The sequence below is a fragment of the Astyanax mexicanus genome, chromosome 11 (genome assembly GCF_023375975.1).
Source record: "Astyanax mexicanus isolate ESR-SI-001 chromosome 11, AstMex3_surface, whole genome shotgun sequence".
Lineage (NCBI taxonomy): Eukaryota > Metazoa > Chordata > Actinopteri > Characiformes > Acestrorhamphidae > Astyanax > Astyanax mexicanus.
Window position 1 is genome coordinate 50,219,691 of NC_064418.1, and position 12,113 is coordinate 50,231,803.

Consider the following 12,113-nt stretch of genomic DNA (forward strand, 5'->3'; position numbering starts at 1 on the left):
GCTGAAACAGCAGAAGATAAAGTAAAGGAAGCTGAAGCAGTAGAAACAGCAGCAGAAGAAGCTGAAAAAGAAGCAGAGGCTGCAGCAAAAACAAAAACAGAAGTAGGAGTAGAAGAAACTAAATCAGAAAATGATGAAGCAGCAACGGCCAAAACAGCAGAAGCCGACTTCAATATGACTCAACTACCAAATATACGACTCAGGTTTGCAGTAAACGGCTGTTCAGGTGCAGTTTAACTTGATTTATCAGCCGGAACAATTAATACAGCTATTAACTAATGCATTTCCGATGAATTCTTTTCACACTAATCACTGTCTATGGAGCGCTCACCACTCACAACCACACCACACATCCCGTACATTTTACACAAGACAGCTCTGACCAATCAGAGGAGAGAATGTGCCTGCACGGTTTGCAGGGCAACATTTTAGTGCATTTAGGTTTGCACCTGTGTAAAAACAAACCAAGCCAAGAGAGTAAACAGTAAAACTCATTGAGGCACATGAGGCACCAACACAATACAGCTCTGGAAAAAATAAGAAACCACTGCCATTTGCCATTCTTGTTATAGGTCACTTGAGGTTATCCTGCAGTCTGCATCTGACCGACATTCGAATTTGTTGAAGTTGAAGGTCAATCTTCAGACCTGAACCACATTAAAAACATTTGGAATATAATCAAGAGGAAGATGGATGATCACAAGCCTTCAAACCACCAAACTGAACTGCTTGAATTTCTGCACCAGGAGTAAAGCAGCATAAAGTTATCCAAAAGCAGTGTGTAAGACTGGTGGAGGAAAGCAGTTTAGGGATATTTCACCATGTGGAATTTGAGAGAAATGTTGTCAGTAATTGTCTTTTAATTGTTCCTGGAGCTGTTTTGGTAAGAGTTCCTTACGTTTTACTGTAAAGTATATTTAAGCAGCTTCAGCACTTCACCATGTTCTGTAACAATGTGTTCAAACATCACTGAAATGTTCTGATTCTGAATTCTCAGCACATCCAAACCTCGGTCCAGTTCCTCAGTAACGCCGGCGGTACTGGCTGTACTGGCTGTACTGGCCGTGCCGGCGTCTCTCTGGAGAATAAAGTAAATGGGGTCGGTTTTTCCGGCGCCCAGCCAACTTCATTTCCTGTGTACCGAGTCCCCAAAGCCTTTCCCATTACCCACAACCCCCTGCGCTCTGTCCCCGCACTGCTGCAGACAGCAGTGAGGCTGAAACGTGACTCAGTCGTGCAACAACAGCAGAATAATAATAAACCGGGTCAGAACACAACAGATCACCATCACCCACCACCCGGACCCCCGATCACGAGGAGCTCCCGTTCCCACTGAGAGAGTAATGAGCCGGGTCAGGGGTCACCAGCACCTCCAGGCTATTGACCAGATCTGAAGTGCAACAATCACGTTATTGATTAATCGTACAATATATCATAATAACTTCTATGTAAGAAGTATAAGAAGGTATCGATATTGTACTGAGGAAGAACTGTCACCATAATTACATTATTGATTTATCATACAATAAATGGACTTTACCTCAGTAATATGTGATAATAGTGATGTTTTATTGTGTTTATTTGTATGTGAACTGTATTTTATAAAGTAATGCTAAAATGGCCAATCGGTGCTTCAATAACTGTGACTCCATACACACAGTGTGGATTGCCCAAACTGTGATTAATTACAATGTTGTTATTTTTGCTTTTTTTATGCCATTACATCATCATTATGTCAGTGGCATTTAATGATCCTAACATGAAAAGAATATTGTCTATCACAAAAATTTCTGGGACGATACATCATCCACAAAAAATGTAATTGTGCAATACTGTACAGATTTTCTGATTAGTAAAGTATTATTATTATTTACTTATTAATTATTAGTTTGCATGGAAAATTTGGTGTCAGAAGTGGTTTATTTAGCCCATTAGGTTTTTTTTTTTTTATCAGATGAAAGAGACAGAGAGTAAAAGAGCGAAAGAAAGAGAGTGATAGAGTGAGAGAAAGAAAGAGAGAGAAAGAGAGTGAGAGCAAGAGAAAGAAAAAGAGAGAGAAAGAGTGGCAGAGCAAGAGAAAGAGCGAAAGAGAGAGTGACAGAGTGATAGAAAGAGAGTAATAGAGTGAGAGAAAGAAAGAGAGAGAAAGAGTGGCAGAGCAAGAGAAAGAGCGAAAGAGAGAGTGACAGAGTGATAGAAAGAGAGTAATACCGAGAGAAAGAAAAGAGAGAAAGAGTGACAGAGCAAAAGAAAGTGATAAGAGTGAAAGAAAAAGAGAAAGAGTGATTCAGCAAGAGATGCAGAGAGACAGAGCAAGAAAGCGTAGAAGAAAGAAAGAAAGAAAGAAAGAAAGAAAGAAAGAAAGAAAGAAAGAAAGAAAGAGCGGGAGACCTAAAGCAAGAGAGAGGAAGAGAGATAGAGAGAAAGACAAACAGAGATAGAGAAAGAATGAGTGAGAGAGAGAGAGAGAGAGAGAGAGAGAGAGAACACTTTTACAATCATGTGACAGCACCTAAACTCTGCCCATGTTAAAAAACACACTCACACATCTTGAAGTAGCTCATAAGATCCCTGTTACCTGTATCTCTCTCTACCTGTCTCACTTCCCTCAGTCAACATTAACCCACTAACCTACAGTTAAACACCTCCAGCCTGAACCGCTCTAACAGAGCCGGGCCGGGAGGAGTCGGGTCGGGGCTTCAGGACGGCTGGAAGCGTTTAGAGATCCGAGTCGTTCTGAAAGTTCTAGTTGTGGTTTTTGGAGAAGAACAGCAGCAAACAAGCAAATATTTACAGAGTGCAGCTCATTTCCTTCTACAGATCCACACTTCCTGCAGGAGATCCAGCTCTAACATCCCTCCCTCCATCAGCCTCAATACGTCTAAAACTGATCAATATATTAATAAGATACTAATTAATCTAATCATCTTTCTGATCAGTCGATTAGTTAACTGATAGATCTCTATAGATCACTCAAGTCGAGCATCATTCTGTAGTCGTCTGTTCGCCCATATTTGGTGTTTTCCGTGTCTAAAAACCTTTGTTACATTGTATAAACTGTATTTGATCCGTGTAGTTTCGGTTTCACTCTGAGGTTAATCAGCTATGTGAGAGGAGTCTCTCTAATATATATAAAATATTATTTATGTTAGAGTTCGAATTTGAGTTTCTTTGTTTTTTTAGTTGTTGTGCAGAATTTTAGCTCTCGGTCAGAATCCGACACCCCTTCTCGTACACACAGCGCCCCCTGCAGCACAAAGAGTGTAAAATATTCTTCTCAGATTAATTTTATTTCTCTTTATAAATAATTCAGTTTATCTACTGTTAGTGTAAATAAATTAATTTCTATTTAAAACATTTACTCTTTCAGACTGCAGGAGAACCGGACCACTGTTCAGTATTGTTTGGTCTTTTGGTCTGAACCAAACTCAGGTGCTTAGATCCAGATCTTGGTTCACGCCCCCTTTCACACCTAATACTTTGGTTCAGACCCAAAACTGAAAAGTCTGAAAGTCCACACCAAACATACATTTAATTAAAAGTCTTATTTTATCATTTTTTTATTCATTTTAAAATGTCTAGTTGTGGTAAATCTCTAGTATGAATGAATGAATGCCATGTGAGCTGTTTTTCAGGGGAAAAAAAAAAACGCTCCGGTGTTCAAGTATAACGCTGCTTTAGTCCAGTGGAGGAGAGGGGAGGGGAAACGATGAATATTCATACATGCAAACATATCGCCTCTAATTGGCTAAAAGCACTGTGACACCAGGAGGCAAAACAAGACGAAACAACCAACAGTTAGTAATGTTTTAAAGTAAAGACATTTTAACACTAATAACAGTCTTTGTAATGTTATATGTTACTTTACAACATGTGTAATAATGCCCTGCTTTTCAGTGCAATTCAGCCACTGAACTAGTCTTAGGAGTCTCTGTAAAACACCAAATCCACCGGAGATCCTATTTAACCCTATAGTTACACACAGGGGTGGGTAGTCCAGGTCCAGTAAAAATCCAAACACCTACCTATCTCAATTGTACTTGGCTGGTGGTGTTTTTCCTCCATAGACTAATTTTAACCATTTTTTCTTAGCTCTGAATAAAAAGTATATAAACACTGATGTGTTATTCGCACAAATAACACAGGAATGAACTGCATGCTGTTCCTAGCGCTGTTAGTTATCTCCTATCTGACGAGACGGCGTCGCCGCCCGGCTTTAGCTCTGCCTGTGGGCGATCCCGAGCCGAGGTGGGCGGGGCCATGAATACTAATTGACGGGTTGATGTAGACACGGTGCTTTTCCTGATCGACTCGTTTGTGTTTTTCTGAATATTTTCTTTTACTAGCTGCTGCAGAGAATGAGGAAGAGGAAGAGTTTCATCATGTGCAGCATCATAAACTATTTACAGAGACCTACTGTATTTCACAAAGAAACAAGAAAATAAATAAATATACATTAAATATACATTAAAAAGGCAGTATTAATCTGGTATACAGGTCTGTTAATCAATCACAGCTCAATATATCCTTTCAGGAAACCAGTAGTCATAATTTTCTCATAGATCAGATTTAATAGATCAGAGTAGCAGTGATATCACTAACGGATAATCAATACAGAGACATTAGTGTTAGGACAGTGGGCGTGGCATTAGTGGGCGGGGCAGGGCAGGTTAACACACTTCACAGAGCCTATTAAATGTGATTATATCACCGCTGAAAACCCGTTTAGCTCTGTCGATAATTACTGAACTCGCCCTCAGGTAAATCAGACGAGCTCAGGTTACAGCAGGAGCTTCAGCAGCACTCGGTCGTCCTGCAGGCGTTCCTGATACTTTATAAATATAATTTTAATATATTTACTGTCCTTAAAGTGTAAATACTGATTAATACACACACACACACCTTTCTCAAACGCCTCCAAACCTCACATTAACCTAAATATACACAACCCTATTAACCTAAAAACACACCGAAAATAACCATTACCCTTAAACCAACATAATTAACTTACACACACTATCACTCAAAATCTTATTAAAGATTATTATTTATTTTATTTTCCTACATAGTAAAGTAATAGTAAAGTGATCTATCAGATTATAAAGGAACACATAAGGAATCGTGTAGTAACTTAAAAACAGTGTTAAACAAACCTAAATACATTGTTAAATTGTGTTTTCTGATAATTCTAACTGAGATCCTGTAAAACAGTGGAAACTCCTATTCTTCCTTTCCTGGTGCGGTCCCGATGAGTGCCAGTTCCATCATTATAACATTTTTGATGATTTACTGATTTTTTTTTTTTTTTTTTTTTTTTTTAATGATGATTTACTGATGACCTTTGATACACCCCCTAATTACAAAACATCAAACATTACATTAAAACAATAATTCAAATTAAATAAACTTTTTTTATTCGACTTGATTAAATTCCCAACCATGGAACACACAACTGCTCTTGTGATTTAGATAAACACACACACACACACACACACACACACAGATCAATCCAGCTTTAAATCAGCTTAAAAATATATAAATGCTTAATAATAATAATAATAATAATAATAATAATAATAATAAAAGCATCTCTCACTACAGTCCTAATGCTTTTTTTTAATATAAGCTTGTGCACTGGATTATGTATTATGTTTTAATGGGAAGCTAAAAGAGTAAATTTTTTAAAATATTTTTTTCCCTCTTTTAGATCTATTTATAATCTGGTTTTATATTTATTATCAATTTCCAATTTTTTTTTTCTGTTTTAGTTATTATTACATTTATTCTTTTATTTCTGCTTGAGTAATGTAAAAGAGCTCTGTGTATTAAATGTGCCAAAGTAATTATCAGGCTTTGCCTTGTTGTAATTAGGACAAATTAATCAATAAATAAAAAAAAAAAAAAAAAAAAAAAATAATATTTATCTTTCTGAATAAGGGCATGCTATTCCAAACTGTGCGCAATAAAATAATAAACAAATTTGACACAATAAAATTAATCCATTAATGTGATAATAGTACTATATGTTGTAATTGTCATTTTATATACTATATTTACTTAAAAGTTTGTTTAAAAGTTTTTTTATGCAACACTAAAACTGTTGCTACACTACTTTATATATTTATTATATATATTTTTCACCCTCCTGATCTTTGATTTTTCACATTTTATATTATTTATTACAGTTTATATTGCTATATCTCTGCTTTAAGACTAGTAAAGGATTATCTTATATCATTAATTATAGAATATTGCTGTGATTAATTTGATTATTTTTTAACTGATTGACATAAAAAAGTAATAAAATATGAAATTGTTATAATTGAGAATTACTAATATATTAGAAGTATATGGAGATTTATCGAGTTAATTTAACCCATTTTGATGGGTTAAAAGCAGTGAAAGCTGTACGTGAGCAGAGTAAATGTAATTAAACAGATTATTCCTAAAACTAGTTTAACAAGACGCTCCACTACAGAGTAAACATCCAGCTGATCCCCCGGGCTGTTCTTCCCAACACTGCTCCTGACCTACTCCATCCTCATTCAGCACATATAACAGCTCTTATTATTATTATTACAGTCATAAAACTCACTATATAACCATAATCCTCTCTATATAACTCCTGACGAGGATTATGAATACACAGACCCTCAGTTATACCTGGAGTCACACCATAACACAGCATTTTATACAGACTTTCCTCTAAAAACTGCCAAAATAATTAGATATATTATTAAAACAACTAAAAAACACAGTTTTACCAAAATAAAGTATATATTTTTTAAGTTTATGAATTATTTTTAAAGAAATTCCATATAATTTAAAGCCTAATCAGCTCGGCCACAATAACATTTTAGTATTTACTGATATACATTTTGTGATTTTTGGGAGGATTCTAATGTGCTCTTATTTTATCTTCCCAGCTCTCTTTATTTCCAATGATATATATTTTTTATGTATATATATTTTTCTAAATTATTAGATTTAATGAGGTGTGATGTTCACAGAAGCTTATGTATGTTTTTAGAATTGATATTGATTGCTCTCCTAACTCAGGAATACTACTACTTTAATTTTAAAAGATAAAATCTTAAAGACTCCTGCTTTAATTTATCTTAAAAAAAAGTGTGGCCAGAGTCTCTTGATCCTTTACCAGTATATATTATATATATATATTGGCAAGTATTAGTTTTAAATATTTATCAAATCATTAGATACTGACACAATTCTGATATCACATATGAATATATGTATTCCTATAATTCATGCCAACAATATGATAATAGAATATAAAAATGTTAAAATATTCCAAATAATCAAAACATACCTAAAAACACTCTCTTTTATATTATCAGAAAGTCCTTGCTCATTAACATCAGTGTAAAATTGATTTTAACAACAACTGGCAACATTGAGGTCAGAAAAACTAATTCTTAAAAGCTCTTCACATCATTTCAAACATATATTTTTGAACTGTACTATATAATAAATATACTCTTCCCTATTGTAGAGTTTTACAGCCCCCAGTGTTACACTGTTTATCAGTTCTTACAGCTGTTATGATCATAAAAAGTCATAAACTCTGAGACTACTGTATATCTGTATATACTGTATATAACACAACTACTCAATATAGCTACAGATCCTTCACTCGTCCCTCATCAGCAATAGATTTAGGGAATTAAAACTTTTAAAAATCAACTGCCACCCAGAGAGTGACAGCACTGAGGGGTAACAGGAGAGAGAGAGGCAGCAGAGAGAGAGAGAGAGAGAGAGACAGCAGAAAAGAGTGGCAGCAAAGAGAGGGTGGCAGCAGAAAGAGGGGCAGCAGAGAATGGTAGCAGCAGAGTATGGCAGCAGCAGAGAGTGGCAGCAGTTGGTGTTAGCAAAGAATTGCAGCAGAAAAAGGCAGCAGAGATAGAGAGAGAGAGAGAGAGAGAGAGAGAGAGAGGCAGCAGAGAATGGTGGCAACACCGATAGGCAGCACTGAGAGGTTGCAGAGAGAGTGTGGCAGCAGAGAGAGAGTGGCAACACTGAGTGGCAGCAGAGAGAGAAAGAGTGGCAGCAGAGAGAGAAAGAGTGGCAACATCAGAAAGAGAGGCAGCAGAGAGAAAAAAAGAGAGAGAGAAGCAACCGAGAGAGAAAGAGTGGCAGCAGAGAGAATGGCAGCAGAGAGAGAGAGAGAGAGAGGGAGTGGCAGCAGCAGAGAGAGAGTGGCAGCGGCAGCTCTGTTTTCAGCACATGCACCAACTAGTTGTATACAGTCTGCAGCAGCTCTGAACTCAATGCCTCTCTATTCCTGATTTTAACAAATCCTTTTAAATGTATTTCTCCAGACTGATATAAACCCCAAAACAAGCTGAATTACTCAATATAACTCAACACAACTCAATATTACACAACATAACTACACAGAACTCAAAATAACTCAAAACAACTCAGTTTTACAGAACATAACTAAACCGAACTCAATATAAACTCAATATAACTCAACATAACTCAAAACAACTCAGTTTTACAGAACATAACTAAACAAAACTCAATATAAACACAATATAACTCAACATAACTCAATATTTCAGAACATAACTAAAAATAACTCAATATAAACACAATATAACTCAACATAACTCAATATTTCAGAACATAACTAAACAGAACTCAACATAACTCAAAACAACTCAGTTTTACAGAACATAACTAAACTGAACTCAATATAAACTCAATATAACTCAACATAACTCAAAACAACTCAGTTTTACAGAACATAACTAAACCGAACTCAATATAAACTCAATATAACTCAACATAACTCAAAACAACTGAGTTTTATAGAACATAACTAAACCGAACTCAATATAAACTCAATATAACTCAACATAACTCAAAACAACTCAGTTTTACAGAACATAACTAAACCGAACTCAATATAAACTCAATATAACTCAACATAACTCAAAACAACTCAGTTTTACAGAACATAACTTAAAATAACTCAATATAAACACAATATAACTCAACATAACTCAATATTTCAGAACATAACTAAACAGAACTCAACATAACTCAAAACAACTCAGTTTTACAGAACATAACTAAACTGAACTCAATATAAACTCAATATAACTCAACATAACTCAAAACAACTCAGTTTTACAGAACATAACTAAACCGAACTCAATATAAACTCAATATAACTCAACATAACTCAAAACAACTGAGTTTTATAGAACATAACTAAACCGAACTCAATATAAACTCAATATAACTCAACATAACTCAAAACAACTCAGTTTTACAGAACATAACTAAACCGAACTCAATATAAACTCAATATAACTCAACATAACTCAAAACAACTCAGTTTTACAGAACATAACTTAAAATAACTCAATATAAACACAATATAACTCAACATAACTCAATATTTCAGAACATAACTAAACAGAACTCAACATAACTCAAAACAACTCAGTTTTGCAGAACATAACTAAACCGAACTCAATATAAACTCAATATAAATCAACATAACTCAAAACAACTCAGTTTTACAGAACATAACTAAACAAAACTCAATATAAACACAATATAACTCAACATAACTCAATATTTCAGAACATAACTAAACAGAACTCAACATAACTCAAAACAACTCAGTTTTACAGAACATAACTAAACAAAACTCAATATAAACACAATATAACTCAACATAACTCAATATTTCAGAACATAACTAAACAGAACTCAATATAACTCAAAACAACTGAGTTTTACAGAACATAACTAAACCAAACTCAATATAAACTCAACATAACTCAACAGAACATAACTAAACAGCACTCAATATAAACACAATATAACTCAACATAACTCAAAACAACTCAGTTTTACGGAACATAACTCAACAGAAGTCAGTATTACACAACATAACAGAAGAGAGTGCGGTGAGGCGGCCTGTTATCAGAAACAGCAGAAACACACAGTAAAAACTCCGCAGCAGATCTGCAGTAAATCAGGGTGTTTTTTGTTAAATCGGGTAAATCCGGATCTCACCATGTTTCCAGATCTGGATCTGTAGTTTATCTCAGTCTCTCTGAGCGCAGATCCTCTAAACTCCACAAACTTCACCAAACTGCAGCTCCTCTTCCTCTTCCGCAGATAAGAGCCATCAAAAGCCTCTCTATTCCACACCCGCCCTCTCACAGGCCACGCCCACACCGCCCGGGATTGGCTGAAGGAATCCCATTTTTCTTCAAGCGGTAAACACTGAGAAATAAAGTTCTGGAAAAAATGAAGGTCGCACTTCAGTTTCTGAATCAGTTTCTCTGATTTTGCTATTTATAGGTTTATGTTTGAGTAAAATGAACATTGTTGTTTTATTCTATAAACTACAGACAACATTTCTCCCAAATTACAAATAACAATATTCTCATTTAGAGCATTTATTTACAGAAAATGAGAAATGACTGAAATAACAAAAAAGATGCAGAGCTTTCAGACCTCAAATAATACAAAGAAAACAAATTCATATTCATAAAGTTTTAAGAGTTCAGAAATAATCAATATTTGGTGGAATAATCCTGGTTGGTTTTTAATCACAGTTTTTTTTTTATGCATCTTGGCATCATGTTCTCCTCCACCAGTCTTACACACTGCTTTTGTGCTGCTTTACTCCTGGTGCAAAAAGTTAACTGTAGATAGGATGTTCTATTATTTTACGTCTTAAATAGTTATTATTTTCAGATAGTATCACATTATTTTAAGATATTAAGTCATTATTTAAAAGTGTTTTTTTTTCTTTTAATAAAGCGTGTTTTTGTGTTTGTACATAACATAGATTCTGTACGAACTACTGTTACCTCTAAATAAATATTTTACTTTTTTTCTTAAAATAATGAGACAGCATCTTGAAATAACTAGATTTACTTAATAATGTGGGAATTTCTGCTGCTGAATTTTTGCTGTGTGTTTTTTACTTTTTGGGGACAGAAAATTGAATGTAAAACCTAATTATTATTATTATTTTTTATTTAATATAGTGAAGAAGAATAGCAATTTTCATCTATTTTCAATTTTCTGATATTTTTGCATTTTTGCATTAAGTAACAACCATACAAGACATACACGAATTACAGAATTACAGAGATTGAGAGGTGTACAAATCTGATAAATGGTTATAGGAAAGGGCCGATTTCAGTTTTGTTTTTTTTTGTTTTTTTAAAGAAAGAGTTTTTAGTTTGTATGAAATTTGATTTATTTTTCTCAGGGTTTTTTGTTGTGTTGTTTCAGTACTTTCCATTTGAAATTATGTGAAAAGCAACTTGAGATAGATCCTGTATTTAGAGACTGATTTATTCTGTATTTTGGCTCCAGTGATTTGTATTTTTCATCAAATCTCTTGTTTTTTCCTGTAAAGATCAGTCAGACAGTAGAGAATTTGAGTTATCTCTCCGCTGTAACGTAGTGCTGCGTATCTAATGCCTCCTCCTGGTAGTGTACAGTAGTGTACAGTAGTGTTAACTGTAGGTAATGATTGAGGCCGTTTCTCCGGGGGGTGTTTAATTATCAGTGTTAGTTCGGGGGGAGGCAGATGGGCCGGGCTGGGGTGTTATCAGCTCATTAATTCTCTGGGCTGTCCCGTGATTTATGGATGGTGTGCTGTGTTTATCAGACACGATCCAGCATCCATATACAGATAAATCAGAACCTGAGATTTATTATAGAGGAGTTTAAAACAGTTCAAGAAAAAAGAAATATATTTAAAAGCATTAAAAGTATGTTCAAATTAGGGAAAGAAAACTAAAAGTGCATTTTCTATTTAATATACTTTATGGAAATACACATTAACTATCACTGTATTTCTATAAAATGTATTTCTGAGCAATATGTTTTAAGAAATTAAACATTGTGTTTAGAATAGAAAATATATACTGTATAATGGCATTAAATGCTGCTTAAAGTGCACTTTAGTGTATTTTTTTTGTTTTCAGTAGCATTACACAATATGTGCATCAATACTTAATGTAGTACATTTACAATATATTTCAAGTGTATTAAAAATTACTTTTAATAAACACATACTTAAATCTATTTGAGTTCGCAGAAGTTTT

At 34.4% G+C, this 12,113-nt stretch overlaps 1 protein-coding gene across 2 annotated transcripts in view; it reads right to left on the minus strand.

The window, feature by feature from the left end:
* itprid2 (ITPR interacting domain containing 2) overlaps positions 1–10,155 on the minus strand; it is an 85,444-nt gene extending 75,289 nt beyond the window's left edge. For both annotated transcript variants that reach the window (XM_049484837.1, XM_049484836.1), the window contains exon 1: positions 10,057–10,155. The gene's annotated coding sequence lies outside the window, so the exon portion shown is untranslated. The remainder of the gene's footprint in view (positions 1–10,056) is intronic.
* Between the last annotated feature and the right edge of the window lie 1,958 nt (positions 10,156–12,113).